The 17,809-nt window shown below is 32.0% G+C and overlaps 1 pseudogene; it reads left to right on the plus strand.

Moving 5' to 3' along the window:
* Positions 1 to 204: 204 nt before the first annotated feature.
* Positions 205 to 17,809, plus strand: part of LOC149553509 (U-box domain-containing protein 13-like) — a 79,945-nt pseudogene continuing 62,340 nt past the window's right edge.

The raw sequence follows: 17,809 nt of genomic DNA on the forward strand, positions 1-17,809 counted from the left end.
GAGGTTAAATTTGATAGTTAAACGACTATTGTAGCAGTTGAAATTTGGCTGGAAATAACAGTCAAATAGCTATCAAATTTAATGCCATGAAAAGCTAATGTCAACAAAAAAAATCTCCTTGATGACATGGCAAGTATGGTCACTAACATGGATGGTACAAAATTGTATGGATGCTAAGTTGGTAGGTATAGTCATACGGATCATATGGAAAAAAGTAGATGTGGCCTTGCCTACGTGGGCGTAGGGTCATTGACTGGCTTACTGAGTTGTCTGCTTGGTTGGCGCGAAGTTGACAGATGTGGGTCTATATTGTGCCATGTGGTAGGAGTGAGTGAAGGTCTTTGTACATGCTACATGGACTCAAGACCCACAGATGCAGTCCATGTGGAGGTGACACTTGTTACTGTGCTAGTGTCAGTGACTATTTTTCAAAAATGTTTTAAACAACAGGAGATTGCGATCTGGTGCTGCGGTGTTAAAAAAATGTCACCAACGATTTGTTTGTTTAGTCCCACATTGGTGGGTAAACAAAACTTTGCACTGTTTAAAAACCCAAAGCCACGGTGAGTGAGTAACAAAGCCATTGAATGGTTAAAGTCTTACTGTCGAGTATTGCCAGTGATTTGTATAGCTGGAATTTGGTCTGGCTGATTGTGGAGAATTAATGTCGTATGCTAGATTTGAACTGCCAATTAATTAGAATATTCTACAAATTAGAATGGAATATTCCATGTAGGTTCAGGATGTCACTGCCTTGTTCCTACAAAAAAATTTTCTCTACAGGCCAAACAGGCCTAATTTTTTTTGAAAATATTCGTAAAATAGCAAAATAATGCTGACAAATTGTAGAGAAAATTAAAATAACAGATCTAAAAATAAAATTGTAGATCTTAATAATGATCATATCAGATTTGCAAATCGGGCCTTTGGGTGCTATTTTTTCAAAAATTTTTTTGCCTCAAAATCAACTTTGGCTCAATATAGGCAAATTTATAGTTGATTTTCATCGAATTGACATTTCAAACACAATGGTGAGGTCCATTTTGTCTCTAAATGCTCCCAATGTCTGCGGATACTCAGGATTTGGGTTGAGGTGCTAAAGCAAGAATGGTCTCGAATGACTATGTGAAGAGGATCTCCCTTAGCTCTGGTACCATGTAAGAATTTGCCTTAGGGAAAAATTCACCCAAGACCAAGGAATTCAAGCACAAGCACAACAATAGACCAAAGGAGTATAATCAGAATAACGATATGATATTCAATTCAATGTGAAAGTACACTAAGAGTGCCTGTATATAAAGGCCTCCGGAATGCTTCTAGAATGCCTAAGAATTAGCAACATGATAATTCATACAACTAGACACATGTCCACCAAGTGTGGATTATCCTCCATTAAGCACAAGAGTAAGTGCAATGATGAGAGGATAAGCCTACAAAGGTGTAGCATATAAAATTATGTTGTGGACACCATGTGCTAAAATAAGAGTGCAAATAACTATGTTGTCTACATGAAAACTTAGTCAATTATGCAAACTCTAGTGTTGTAGGCACCATGTGTTGAATTAGACTTTCTTACTCTAGTGTTGTCAACATGACAACTCATAAGAGTACACAAAATTCTACGTGTCTCACCTAAGAAATAATAAAATAATTCATTGACCTAAGTAAACTTAAGTAAATTATAATAAGCAAATACTTATTTACACCAACAAATATTCCAGTGGGAGCTACATGTTTAAAGGTGCTATGATTAGTCTCCAAGTGGGAGGTTATTATTGTGGAGTCTAATTAGTCTCCAAGTGGGATATTATTGTGATGTGGAACATAATAATCTCAAAGCTTTATTTGGTATGATTCCCCCCTAGATTTTTTCTATGAGGGTTTGGGGGCAGCGTTCCCAAGATAGGGTCAAGGGGCAACGCTCTTATGGAGTCCTGGGGTAGTTCCCTAAGTGCACTCCCTATCATAGTATAGGGTGGGGTCAAGGGGAAACACTCTCATAGGTGTTTTTAGGGGCAATTCCCCTGAAGAAAAAAATGATCTTATATTGTAAAAGGTATCAATTGCTATTTTTCTTTTAGTTGACTTATTCTAGCCCTAATTTAGTAAGCAAAAAAAGCTTGTATAAAATGGCTTAGGGTTATGCATTTCATAATGTATGGTGATATTGTAGCTTCTTGCAATGGTACTGAGCTGTAAGGTATTGCAAATTGTAATAATTGGATAACAATAGTATTGGACTTGTTATTGGTGGATGTAGCCCAGGGATTGGGTAAACCACATTAAATCCTTTTGTCTTGTGTTCTCATTTGCACGCTTTATTATTTTTTGATACTGGTTATACTTACATGTAACTATTATTTTCTATCTATGGTTAATCATAACATAACTAGAGCTTCATTTAGTTTGCACTTGAAAAAAAATCAATTTTACTTCGATTCACCATCACTTCACTTTTTATTTCTCTTAATTTCTTCACATGATCAAATGGTACAAAAAATCTTGTTTGCATCTCTCAAATCTTTTCAAATTGAACTTCATATTGATTGTGCAACTACTTAGTCTTTAAAAGATGTTCCCAATTACCATTAAACTTGATTCTTTTTGTATGACTTCATGCAATCTCCAAATCATTTGCGCACTTAACCATATCTTCCTCATAATCTATTCTTCCTTCTGTTAACTTCACAAATCTAAATTTGACCTCTAACTCTTGTTCCATCTCTCTAGTACTCTATCTTCAATAGATAAGTGCTTAATTCAAATAGGATGAATCACATATAATTGGCAACTTCAAACTTTCATCAAATGCATCAAAATATTGTTCTTCCAATACTATTTGTGAACTTGATGGATCTTTTGGCTTCATAAATATTTATTTGATTTCTTCAATATGTTCTCTCAATTCATTTTTTTGACTATTGTTGTTGCCTTCATTCCTTCTGACATTTATGTTATTGTTCCTTATGAATTCTGGGTTCTTGTTGATATTCCTCATATCTGTGTTGTAATACCTTACTATGTGACCAAATTTTTTGCATAATTGACATACTAGTGTACTCCTTTGATTAGGTCCATTATGATTAACTAGTGCTCTGAATTCTTAGAAATGTGTCCAAAGTTTTTACACATGTAGTACAAAATGTTGCTCCTTATTCTATTTGATCTTTCTCCTTGATTACATCTTCTTGAGGGTCTCCTTCTTTCATTACCTAGAGGGTTAGCATCCCTAAACATTCTACAACTACTATTATTACTAGCAAACGTAGTTTTCCTATAATCAACTGGTTTATGAAAAAAACCATGATAGTTATAACAATATAAATTAGTGATAGGTTTGAATGAATTACTTATACAATCTCTCTTCATATGACCAACTTCATTACATAGAAAACATCTACCTTTGAATTCATAACTTACCTCTTTAGGTGGTTCGACTTGCTCTATTTTCTTAGGTTCATCACTTTTCTCAAGTTGGCTCACATGTTCAAGTTCTTTAGGTACATCTTTAGATTGAATGGATTCAATCTCATTCTGGTCATTCTTCGTAGGTTTAGGGGTTTCAACAATTGGATCTAGTTCCTTTCTTGCTTTAGATTTCTTTGCTAATTTTTCTCCAATGAAATATCCAAGACCAGTCTTATCATAGGAATGTCAATGATACTATAGGCACTGATCAAATTTCTCACTACTAGAATATAAAATTTCTAACTATTTCTTAGCATGAATTGTTTCTCCTTTCACAATAGTATTGTACTTCTCAAGTTCAACATGCTCTATTTTGATTGAATCAAGTTCAGATGTCACTTTTGTAAGATGGGATCTTAGATATACATTTTTAGATTTTAGATTTAAAATCTTTCTTCAGACTTATTTTTAGTTCAATTATCTTCAACTCATGTTTCAAAATCTCATCTTATTTCTTCAATGTTGATACCTCTTCGCTATCTTTTGTCTTCTCTTTAGGTTCCTTTCTAGATTTGAGATGATCAATTTCATCTTTCAATTTCCTAATGTAGTCTTTTGCATCTTCATACCTTGCTTTCAAGTTATCTCTTTCTTCAATAATAAGATAAATCTTCTTAAGGGCTTCTTCAAGATTCCTATATAACTATTCCATATTCTTAGGGATCTTACTTAAGTTATTAAGCCTCTTCAAAGTAACTTGGCTCTGATACCAATTGGTATAAATAGGTAAAACTAGGAGGGGGGAGGGGGGTTGAATCCGTATTCTACAAACTTTTGTCCACAACTAAATATTTCTAATTACTTTATAACATGCATTTAAAAGTAAACTAATGATTTTGAATAGTGAACGTAACCATGCATCAAAGAAATCATAAAACCATATTTTGTTAACTAGGGAAACCCTGGCAAAGGGAAAATCCTAGTGGGGATAGTACTTGCAAAATGTTCTACTAAACAAAAGTATCTATTTAAGGATGTTGATCCTATTAGGAGTGTATGAAGTACATATAGTGTCTTGTTCCTTGCAAGAGGACTACACCCTATTAAAAGCCTCAACCCTATTAGGAGTTGGTATTACAATTACAATGTATGCAAGATAAGCCCACTACCTAAACATGCAATATACAATTAAGTTCTTTTACACAAAGAGATGAATATAAAAACCACTTTCCTATTGTCTATTGTTCTTCACAATCTTCTAATCATACATTAGAAAACATAAGATTTTGTATCACTTCAGTTCGCATAACATGTATAAAGTTTGTACATAAGTTTGCATATTCATAAAATGCTTACATGACTTCACATATCATTATCTTTCCTTTATACCTTGCACTTAAACAAAATTGCACTGTCGGCCTTCAAGCTTTGATGCACTTGGAAAAATGCAAAAATAAGATGAAATCACAAATTATTTTGTATCCAAAATACTTCTTTAACCCAAAATATCCAATTCTTTTCCGTTCTCTATTATGCCTGTATGTTGTTGTTATAGGTAAATTGAATATAACTCTTGTGGTACTATCCATACTGACTTATGTATTTAGCCATGTCATCATGACACTCTATACTTTGCATACCTAATTGTGCATGTGCCAATGATTAACCAATGAAGCTTGCCAATCAAAATTCTATCTACTCTGCCAGATAAATTCCATTAGACTTAGACAATTTTCTGAGTACAACCACCTTAATTTTATTTTCATGATCTACCCTATTCATACTAAAATTATGTTTCCATAAATGAAAAAATTAGTTTATTTCCTTAGCCAAATTGTCAATGGGATGTCCTTGAATCAATTTAAGGAACTAGGGGTTTAAGTTCAATTTTATTTTAGCCAGACCCATTATGGGGTCCAACTAATTTCACCAAGATGCTTAGGAGATATTTGAGGAGTAAAGGTGTTTTAAATATTATGGTTATTTGATATCAATTTGAATTGTTCAAGTGTATTAAATATTCAATATTTGATAAGGAGTGGTTGCATGTGCAAGGGGCATGTTTGTATATGTTTGTAGTGTTAGAATGGAAGCATGAATGAATAAGGCAATAATTTTAATTTTTGTCCATTTCCTAAGCATCAAGAAATTTTTTTCTAGAAGCATTCAATATTATATATAAAAGATTGATTTAACCACTAAGATGAGAGTGAGTGTGTTGACATGATATTGTAAGTAGTCCATTTCATCAAGAGGGTAAAGTGGATGTTTGGTTGTGATGTACAAAGACATAGTGATTTGGAAAATTAGAGTGAACTATGAAAAGTAAATGATAGAATAGATCATGCTAGAGGTCCCAAAGCTCATGCTTTTTGAGGATGGAACATGAGTTTTATTTATGTATGAAGCATCCCCCTTGTGTCTATTTTTCAAAGCTGGGATCCCCATTATTGAAATCTCTTCAAAATAATTGTAAAATGACATGGAAGACTTGATTAGCCCAAATTGATCAAAATATAGGCATGGGCATTGAATCAAACTGAGAAGGTACTCTAATTCAAGGAAAACCTAATCAACCAACGTGTTTGAATGGCATAATAAAGCCATTGTATCAATAATATCATTTTCTATTTTTTTGTTTAAAGATGCTTCTTTGACTGTAACTAGAAATAAGAGTCTTCCATTGTTAAATGCTCTCCCAATCAATGCTCAAATATACACAGGAAAATAAATGGATGTTTCAACTGTCCTCCACAATGATCTGACTAATATTTATCATATGTAGGAGAGTTTATTTGAAAATATTGGGCTTTATATACAGGAAAAGCATTATTTTTACCATGACTATAATAAGATTTCAAAGCCTCTAACTTAACTCATCCTTAATCTACCTACGTAAACCCGAAGGAAATTGTTTCAACTGTCCTCTACTATAGTCTTTTGAAAATTCATCCAACATGCCAAGTATATGCTTAGCTTTATTGCAAATCAGAATTGTGGTATTTGGAGATGTTGTGTTGACTTCATTTCAAAATATGGAATTTGTTGAAATAGAGACTATGATGGAAGAAGAAAGGCTCAGATTGAGATGAATATTGTTGAATCCTTCTTTGAATCCACCTGCTTGCACTCAGGAGAATATTTGGATTATTACAACTATTCCTCAATTTCCTTTTTGTAAGATGCAATTTTTGTTTGTAGGGATATGTTGTAAAAATCCTATACCTTGGGCATCAATGCAGATAATAGAATTGATAAGAAATATTAGTGACATCATTTATATGTAGCAAAGAGACTAACGTTAAACATAGAAGAAGTATCATAAACTTGAAGGTGAGAAAAATGGGAAATCACTATATAATTTGTTGGAGATCATAGGAAAATATGGATCAACCCATCACCCATCAAGAACAATTTTCCTCAGCTCATCACACACATAAGGAATCAAATATATTGTTTCAATCATGTGTAATCGCTATAGATTCTACTATGTAGATTTGTAATAAGACACTAATCAAAGATGAAAATGATGAATCCTATCACCAGTTGAAAGGGAAAGACATATTTTTGCTTGACAAGTCATTGTTATGATGTAGAAGGGTTTTACACTTTGTCCCACATTCTCCTTGCAAATGTTTTTTAAACAGTTTTTATCTACGAACTCACAATAATGAAATGTCTAAAGAAATTTTCTTTATGAAAAAAAGAAAGACGTGTGTGGTGGGGCCCAAGGGGTTGCACGCATAATTTTGACCAATCAATCTGATGATGAGGGTGATGATGTGGATAGGTAATCAGACCTATTGACCAATCACAAGTGTGCCATGCCAATGACAAGTGTACACATGGTACACATTCTAAGAAAAATGAGTTAGCCAAAATGACACATGGAAATATGTCACTTTATTGCTAGTGATGTGGTAGGTGCTGAAATGGCTTGTGAAAAAGCAATAGGCTTCCATGTGGAAAAGGCAATGATAACGAAATGAGTTGGAAAAAGCAATGATAATGAAATGTCACTTCATCGCTAGTGACATGGTAGGAGCTGACATGGCTTGCAAAAATGTGATAGGTCAACACATGGTGGAGAGAGCATATTCCATATGCAAGGAGATTTTGACACGTGGTGCAAGATTGACGACTATCACATAGTCACCATAGAAAGATGCTTGGAACTTAACCAAAGAGAAAATGTGACCCAGTGAGAGTGTCCCACATGGCATTGGGCCCAGTGATGAGGTGGTAGATTGTTTGACAAATCAAAATGCATTACATGGCATTGAGGTGGCAAGCTGCCCTAGGGATGCTAACTAGATGCTGACAATAACCAAATGGATCAATGAAGGAGTGTCACATGACACTAATAGAGCATATGCGAGGGACTCGAGGACCTATCAGGGAGTGTCATATGACACTGAATGAGGAGATGAAAAGGAGAGAGGGGTAAATTTAATGATTTCAATTAGAGTGTTGGGTAAATTTAATTAGTTAAAAATTAGAATTAGAGGGAGGGGCAAATTTTATGAGTTCAAAATGAATATTAAAATAAATTTCTTAGATGTGAATGCTCATCCCAAGTTTTAGTTTGAAGGAGTTTTAAAATGGGTGGAGCCCACAAATTTTAAATAAAAGGATCTTATCATATAGTTTTAACTATGGGATAAATTATTTTTAATCCTTCAAAAGGGGTCTATTCAACAATTCTAATCTTGCAACTTCAAATGGGCATCCATGATTTGGTTTTTACTCAAATATGACATTATCATATATCGTTGGAAAGCTCTCAGAGTGTCTATTTCATTTTTACAATAGGATTAAGTGTAGGTATTAGTGAGTGAGAACGATTTTCAGATTTGTCTAGCATGCTCCTTTTTCCCAACTATATTTCTTATTTGATAGTTCAAATTCAGTTTGTGACCAAATGATGACATAGGTCATCTCTAAACTTGGAGAGGGAGTTGGTACTGATGTTATTTTGCCTTCTAATTAGTTTGGTAGGCATTTTAGCAATGTTTTATATATAGATCTGAATTTTTATCAAAAGGGGATTTCTCATCAGTTTAGATGGATATTTTCAAAGTTTTTTGTAGCAATGATGAGATTTGATTCACTATTTAGTTGAGGAGATATGAGAGAAGTTTGGTTTCAATAGATGATGAAAAATCAAGAGGATAAATGTTAGTTTTAAATTAGATCCAATCCTTCTTTGTTCTTCTATATTTTGTCATTATCTCTCATTGTACATATTTGGTTGTAGTCTATTGAGCAATTCTATAGCTACAACTTCACCATTCTTCAACATTTTCTCTCATATGAATAACAAATAATAAACATATAGTAATAATTCTAGTCTAGTTTTGTCTTTTCATGGGCTATTTCATGCATCTTGAATGTAGTTTGTTTAAAAGAAATGAATACAAAACCTCAATGGAAATAGTTTCATTCTGATTCTTGTCTCCTATCTTTGAGTTTTACAAATCTTTCATGATATGTGAATAAAGATCATGTGTCTTAGTTGTAGCTTGTTTAAGTTTGTATGCCATAATATGATTTGCTATTGATTCAAAGAATCAAGTAAATGCTTAATGTATTTTGTTTGGGTTGCTGATTTTATGGAAGGATTTTGATAGGTAGAAGATTTTTTTGTTAAAAATGGTGTTTCATTTACAAAGAAGATGGATAGATATGAAGGATTTGGATGTATGCTGTAGTTTTTAAAACACCCAATGGATTACGCACTGATCTCAGCTAGAAGAATGCATACTTTATTGTTTCATATTTGGGTTCTTGCTGATTTCAATCAATTATCAAAATCAATTTCCCTTTCTATTTAGGAGATAAAAGGACAACCTTCACTTAGCTTTCGACTGCATAGGTTATTTTATTAGCTATTTCATATCTTTGTTATTGTATTGGTGAAGAAAAATCAAAAGTCAATCTTCTTTTTCTAGATTTAGATCTGTATTTTTACACTAATCATATGGATGATTCTAAGGTATAAGTATCTAGGTTTTTTGGAGCCTAAAGTGTAGGAGTATAGCCTTATAATTGACCTAGGTTCTAATTAGGTGCATCCATCACATGAGTTAGCTGCCCTTAGATGCATTTTTGTTTTAGCCTCTCAATAGTTAAAATTACAGTCAAATGAGAAGCCAGTAATCCTAATCCTCAATGGAATTATTGGGTAATAATTACTAATGAGAACAATCAAATAAATTTTTAACATTATCAATAGAGGTTACTGACCATACTATCAGTGTGTGTTACTGACCATACTATCAGTGTGTGGAAAGATAATCAACATGAGATATTTTAGGTCACACCGATATTCGATGGTTCCATCAAAAAATGTCTCACTGATATGGTTCATCAAAGTATTATATGACAACAGACAAAAGAACTATTTCTGACACTAATCCCCAATGAAAGAATCAATATGACATATGGAAATATAATATAGAATTGGAGTAACCAAATCTAGTACGGAAGCTTGAAAAGTGCTGTCTTGATTACTGATGAAGTGATCATGATAGCTTATAGTGATCATCACTATAACACAAGATAGTGGCCAAAATTATTCAAGTTATTCCAATACCCAATGAGGGTATCAAGATTACTTATACTATTCATATGAGAGATATATGAAGTGATCATAATATTTTAAGCTTATGGTATAAGTTGTGTAATTAATAAGGGAACATCAAGAGGAGATATACTGATGAATATTATATCAATATAGAAAAGAATTATTAACATAAATACAAATGAGATAATCCAACCATGATGAACATATTGGTTTTACCTATACCAATAGTGCATAAAATAAACACACTATCAGGGTGAGATAGCTAGGGTTATACCAATGGTGCTAAGAAAAAATTATTATCGGTATAACTTAAAGTGGTAAGAGCCCATATTAAAATTATTTCAAATTCCTAGGACAAATTATTAAAATTTCAATGCATTTTTTTATTAAATCGACTAAACATAGCTACAAAGAGATCTTGGACATAAAATATTAGCATAGAAGAAAATAAATTTGTAGAAAATTGGAGGCATCAACATTATCTAGGAAGAGAAAGACAACAAGAGAAAATAATCTAAAGGAAAGAAGTAGAAGAAAAGTGATGATCCCCCTCCTAGAAAACTAAACCAAGATTTAATTGACTAGATGCAAGTTCCTGGGCTGAGGTCAAGGTGTTCAAAACTAAATTCACCTAACAAAGATAAAATGGAGGAAAAATACATGAAGTTGGGGGATGCATAGACAAGGGTGAGAGGATATGAGTAATTTATATTTCATTACCTTAGAAGTGATAAGAAAATTACTCTATGTAATCCCTAGGAAAATAATTTGGGTACAATAATTGTCCCAAATGTGTTTGTTAATGTCAAAGTGCTAGAGTTATTGATTGAGAATTATAAACTAGGAAAAAGGTGTATTTGTGACAAGGCTAGGGAAGTATTCATTAATATTTATGTAGAGGTTATTGAAGAGGTTTATATCCTAAATTTGGGGTTTACAAAGAAGCTCTTTTTTTTTGAACTAAATGATGAATACTTGACAAATGATACCAATTATTATGCATGAAAACTAGAATACATAGAAAGAAGCTAAGTTCCCTAATTGAAGAAGATGAGCCTTTGTTTAGTGTCAATTTGTTTAGACCTTATGTTTAGGTTACACACATGTCATGTGGGTAATTGGGAGGGATGAAGGTCCTAGATTTGATGAATGAAGGCTCTATGGTTTTGGATGCAAATATTTAGATGTATGATCTAAGGCCATATGATTATGTCACCTATGTTGCAGAATGCATTCATTGAAATTTTATAAATGTCAAGGATAACAAAAAACACTTATTTCAATCACTACTATTTATTAATGTACGTGGTGCACTCATATGGGTAGAGGAAGAGGATTTGGCTAGAAGTATTAAAATTGAATTTACAAAGCAAGGACAAAGAAGATCAGCCAGTGCAACTTTAGAGTTCAATTTGAGATTCAAGGTATGACTTCTCATATTATATAAAGTTTGAAGAGCTTATTGTCAAGCCTCTATGCCATATATTTAATCTCCCATTTGACCAACCATTTATGAAGAGATTAAGATATTTTTTATACATAAATGATTTAGTGTAAAAGAAGTAATTGACCATAATTGGGGTGACTAATATTTATATTATGAATTCACATGTTTTAGATTTTATGCTATTGAAGATGCTTCATATAGACTACCAAAATCTATTCTAGACAGAATTGCATATTTCAAAATTTTTAGGCAAATGCATATCTCAAGCAATAAGAAATTTAGAGGTACTATGCACAAACAATCCTTTCTTCTAGGGACTATTATTTTTGGAGATTTTACTATTATTTCAACCAAATCATATGAAGTGTTTGATAAAAAAATGCATGAAGAGTTTCACATGTTGCATTATATAGGTAGGAAAATTATGATCCTAGAGGATATATTCATGCATACAAGAAAAATAAAAATTTTGGATATTATCTCGATAAGGCTATTAAGATAGAGGATTTGTTTAGAAATTTTGAAGATGATGAAGCCCAAAGGGTGATTGATGAGTATAAAATGAAATTAATAGAGAAGAAACATTATCTAGCATAATTTGTTATAGAAATGCATGAATTAGAAGAGGAATTTGCTAATGATGCAATCTCAAGATATTGTACATCTGGGCCACAAGGTAAAGAACCTTACTTAGATAAGAGAATTGTAGTAAATTGGCCATTAAAAGAAAAAGGTTGGATGGATATAATTAATTTGTTTCTAATGATAAGTGTGAGACCCCTCCTCTCAAGCACTTGAGAAATATCCTATTGCTCAATACATGTTTTCCTATAGGATATTAGAATAGATTAGAAGAGTACTGGATGAGGTGTTAAAATTGGTACACGTTCCTTGCTAGATTTGATACGAATTGTACTCACACATATATCATCCTCATTGCTATAATATGATAATAATAGATTTATAAATAGTGTTTGATGGGGTTTTGAGTATTATTTTATTTCATATTGGTATTCTATAATAGTTTTGGGTTGATGCGTGTGAGTTTGTATTTCAAGTCATTATTAACTATAATAATATACCTCCTATCAGGTACCTTAGGTTGATACATTATGAAAAAGTGAAATTATCAATTATGTTGATTTTATAACCTATAATTGAATACATCATGATATTTTGTTCTTACTTAGAGACAATTGATTTAGATGGTAATTTTGGCAATAACTCTCAGAACCATACCTTCATGAGGATTGTTGATAATTGTAGAGGAATTTATATTATGATAGGAAAAATTTATATGATAACTTAATGTTCTCAAGAAAATTCATGAGGATAATTGTGATAAAATGCTATATTTCTATATTGTTGTTAGAATTGATCAACTATGTGGGAATGTTAATTACAAGGTCAATGTTTTTACATTCATGTACTTTATATGCTTGATAGTTTTGTATGATTATTCAACTACAAGAATTCATTAAAGAGTGTAATTAGAATCAATAGGTGAATTAGATATTATGTGTTTTTATAAAAGTTACTTTTCATTTTCTCTCTATATGCTTTAAGGTTGACTACTTAACCTATGTTAATGTGTGTAGTTTGATTAGTTAATTAATATTTATGGTTATGCATCATATTTTCATATTCTCTTTGTATTTATGTTGATTATTGGGTTCATTTATTGGTACGTTATGGAGAACTGATTTGCATAGATATTATGACAATTTGACTATTCTCTATATGAAATTATTTAGGAAATGACAATTGAGTAATGCCATTATGAGATGTGTTTATAATTACAAGAAATTATAAAAGTTCCAGTGTTATATGAGTATGTTTATTTTATGGAATAGAAAAATGCAATTGGAAGAGTTGTGTATTTCTTGATGCAATTAGATTATGAATTTATTATGTATATAATTTTATTACCTAATATTATATATATGATTTTCTTGAACTACTGATGCTTTGGCCTAGTGTGCAGGATATGAACCATGGAATCAAAATCTGAGAATCAAGTTTGAACTAATGTGAGTTAGTGATGCAAAATGTGACATGAGGAATGATTTATATGTTTTTGTATTTTGTATTTTGTTTTCATTCTAAATTGACATGTCAAGTATAATTATGATGTGAAATTTTTGTAATGCCAATTGGCACATGTGTATTGTGAAGTGTTAATGATATGTCCATAAAAGGATTAGGGAAATAAAACCTAACCTATATTAGTAACCTTGGGTGTTTCCAATGTATACTACATGACTAGATTAACCTTGAGTTGAGTCAATCTATTGAACTCGTAGGTAAGTTTGAAGTGAGTTTTTGGGGGATAAAATGAGACCTTGGGGTGTAGTTAAGATCAAAATAACCTACCCCACCTTTAGTACCTTGGGTTGGGGGGTGATTTTTAAGGTTCCCATACCTTATTTATGGCCCTTATGGAAGAGCATTTATAACAAGTGACGAAAATTGAAGGGTAGGACAAGAAGTGCTTCACACCATACCATTAGTCATCATTATAGTTATGAGGGGAGGGACAAGTAGTTATGAAGACTAGGAGTGCATACCCTCGTTTATGAGAGTTAGAAGGGAGATGAGAGATCCCTTTTTAATGGAACTGCATACCCTCTCTCCAAACTTGGAGACATCTAGGAGTTAGAGAGATATTGAAAAGGGGTAGTTGTGTGAAGATTGGTGGGAAGCCTTAAGGGAGCTCTTTTGTAAGTTTAATTACCTTAATCTTGGATCCTAGGTTGGTTATTTCACTACCCTTTTTTATGTAATTTGCATGTTCCCTTTTGTTATGGGTTTGTGGAAATATGTTGTACTTGTTTTCATTTGTAATGAATTTGTGATGTTTTATGTTAGATTGGAAAGATTTTATTTTGTTAAGTTTCTTGATGGGAATATAACTCTGATGTCTATGTTTTTATGTCTATTTTATTAGTGTGTGATGTTGGGTGTATAGGGTACACTCACCCTTGGGAGGGTAGAGTAGCCTAGGGTGAAGGGCATTTGAAAACCCATCATGTTTAGAACCTCTCCTATGGTAGGAGAGATGAAAAACATGGATGTATGGGCTCCATGTTGCAAAAGTTATCTTGAAATTTTAGGGGTGATAACTAGTGTTATTGTGAATGAAAATTAAAGATAAAAGTAGTGGGTATGTTGGCCTTGTTGAAGGAAAATCTATTTATGTTTAACTTTTGGCTTTCTCCACTTGGGTAATTGGTCCACCTTCACCCCATTTTTGGGTCTCAAGTAGACCCTTTGTGAACAATCCTTGGGTGGGAGTTTCATTTAATTGTTCTCATTATATTGATGTTGTGTGAGTTTGTATGTCACCTATTCAAACTTGGTTCTCCTAGCTTGGGGGTGGCCTTGTAAAGGCCTAGGCTAGGAGGTGAGCTTCCCATGATTAAGATTTTGTTTTATTGTAGGTTTTGTGAAGATTTGGGTAAAATAGAGAAAAAATTAGGAAGTTGTGATGAAATTTAGTCTTATTGTTATACAAGTTTTCTTGAGGAATACTCTTTCAGAGCCATGTAAATAAGTAAATTATATTATGGAATTTATCTTATTTAGTGGTTTGTTGATGAAAATAAAACACAAAAGGTGTAATTTTTTGTATCTAAATCTATTTTGTTATGATGCAAAAGTGTAGAAGGAGAGTCTCCTTATGTGAAATGCTTATTTCATAATTTCTTGTTGAAGTAAGAAATGAAAGAAGATCATGATTAATTATTGTTGTTAAATAAATGAAGAGGAAGTTAAATGACATAATAGTTAATTTCAACCTCAAGTTGTATTATAGTTGAGTTTATAATGAAAACTAGGTAGAAAGAAGTTAATTTTATTGCAATCTGGTCTATTTGAACCAACTATAGAAGTAAAAAGAAATTAATATACTTGTAATCTTTCCTCTCAAAACTCAAGAACTTACATAATTTTTTTTGCCAAATTAGTTTCTATACTTGTTGGAAGTTAAGTTTGAAGCAAAGATGAATAAATGCATTTGTTATGGCTATACATATTAGTTAGTTATTGGAGAAAGAAAGGGGTATCTTTATTTTATAAGTTGAGCTATTTAATTTTTATAATTGATAAATCTAATTGGATGTCAATAAAATTCTAAGAAAAAATAAAAATCAAAGCTCCTATTATGTTTTATCTTTATGAAAATAAAAGAGAAAAGTTTTTGCATATATCTGTTATGATAAGTTGAATGATATTTTTTGTGAGTCTTTAGAGTGTCTAGTTTTCCCAAATTAATGATTAGTACGTACTTGTATTTGGAAATAGTATTTGATGTTGAAAATAGATTGATACAAGTATAAAAATGTGTTTCAATCATTTTTTTGTCATTGATATCAAACCTGCTACTTGCTGGTAAGATAATTGCTTAGATGATTTGAGTACTATCATTTGTTTGATTAATGAAGAGGATTTGATCAAATGAGGTAACAATAGCACCTAGAGAAAAGGTTGAATTATGATATGGAAAAGGAGTACAGGGATTAGTTTAGATAGTGATACTATAGTGCATTGATTATCTACTTAAGGTTGCAAAGGTTGGATACACTGATTAAATTAAGAAGAATAAGCAAAACAAATTGTGTGTGCCAAGCTTAACAATCTACATAGTAGGTGACGAGAAAAGTTGTTGTAAGTTGAGCAAAAAATTAGTTGGAGGTAATCAAAGAAAATTTTTAGTGTATGCCGAGTGATATAGTGTAAGTCAAGTAAAGTTTAGTTGATGTCAAGTACTAATAAACTTTAGTTTGTGCCAAGTGTTTTGATAGTGGATGCTGAGCAACACAGTATGTGTTGAGCATCAGAAGCAAGTTAATATTAAGTGTCAAAATTATGTGAAAGATTATGAATTTGATGAATCTAAGATGACAAGTTTGATTTCTTGGATTTTGTGAGCCATGTGGAAGATAAGATTGATGAGCTGGTGGCACAAAATTTAAGATGAACCATTTTGAGGTGAATTCAAAGAGGATTGAAGGAGAATTTTCTAGAAGGGAATAAAATGAAAAGATGGGTAGATTCATTGAATCCCACCTAATCTAACCTAACCTTAAAATGGAGGATGGAGGATGAACAACAAAAGATCTTAATTTTCTATTTATAGAAATGACTGGCTAGAAGCAAAGGTTGTTAAGTGTGAGAACCTAAAGAAGACAAGGAATCTAGGGTATTTCTTCATTCAATGACCTAAGAGAAGAGATTTCTATTGGAAAGAAAAGAAAGAAAGCTTAAGGGAATGGTTGTTTGAAGGGTGAAAAAGCTATCAGAGTTGAAGTGTGTGAAAGCCAAGCAAAATGGAGGACTGAAACATAGATCTGTAATCTATAAGTGTGTTGTAAGTTGTTATTAGATCAAGCCTTACTGTTACTTTCTAATCATTATACTAGTCTAGGGTAAATCCTTTGGATTAAGGTTGACCTAATAGTCATTTGTAAATTCTTTAACCAGGTGACATTCCAAGTGAATAATTTGAAGTCCTCTAAATAGGCTCACTCCTTATAGGGTGATTGAAATCCTCTAACCAAGTCACGTTTAATAGTGTGCATTGTTCCTTTAATAGGGTTGGCCTTTCATAGGGTATCACTTCAAAAGAGTGAGAATGAGTGGCATGTTACTGGTGGTTTTTCCCAAATTGGGTTTCCATGTTAAATCATTGTGTCAAATGTGTTATTGAATCAATTATGTTTCATGCTTATGTTTTTGCAAAGTTGATTTGATAGTAACTTACAAAGATTAAGTGATTATATGATCTAATGGATGCATGCATGATGAATATGTTTTATGGATATGCATTCACTAAGCTATGAAAATTTTTATTTGTACATCTGGACCTTGGATACCTAATTCAACCCCCTCCTAGTTATTCTAAAGAATTCCAATAGTTGATTTATACAAGAAAGAAAAAGACCAAAATATTTACATGTGTGATGCTAATTTCTCTTCTTAATAGGTTACTCTAGTTCAAAGTGTAGGAAAAGTTTAAGATATTATAAATGTTGTCACTTAATCCCATTTTAATATAGATTTATTATTTTTTAATAACCATGGTTCCATTTTGGATAATGTATGTGTATTATTGAAAGACTATAAAAGTAAATTAAGTAATAAATTCATTTTTATGTGTTACATACAAGTAAGGATTTTGGAAAGAAAAAGTCTTTAGTATGTTTTTGGGACAAGAATTATGGGCATGACAATAAGTTCATTATGTCCAAAGAATTTTCTACTTTTTTATACAATTTCAAAGGTAATAAGTACAAAGAATATATTCCAACAATAACTCCTGATAATGAGAAAAATTGTTATTGAAAATCAAAGAGGTCATAAAAGAAGAA

This window comes from Cupressus sempervirens, chromosome 6 (genome assembly GCF_028749045.1).
Source record: "Cupressus sempervirens isolate cs-2001-9-10 chromosome 6, ASM2874904v1, whole genome shotgun sequence".
In the NCBI taxonomy this organism is placed as follows: domain Eukaryota; kingdom Viridiplantae; phylum Streptophyta; class Pinopsida; order Cupressales; family Cupressaceae; genus Cupressus; species Cupressus sempervirens.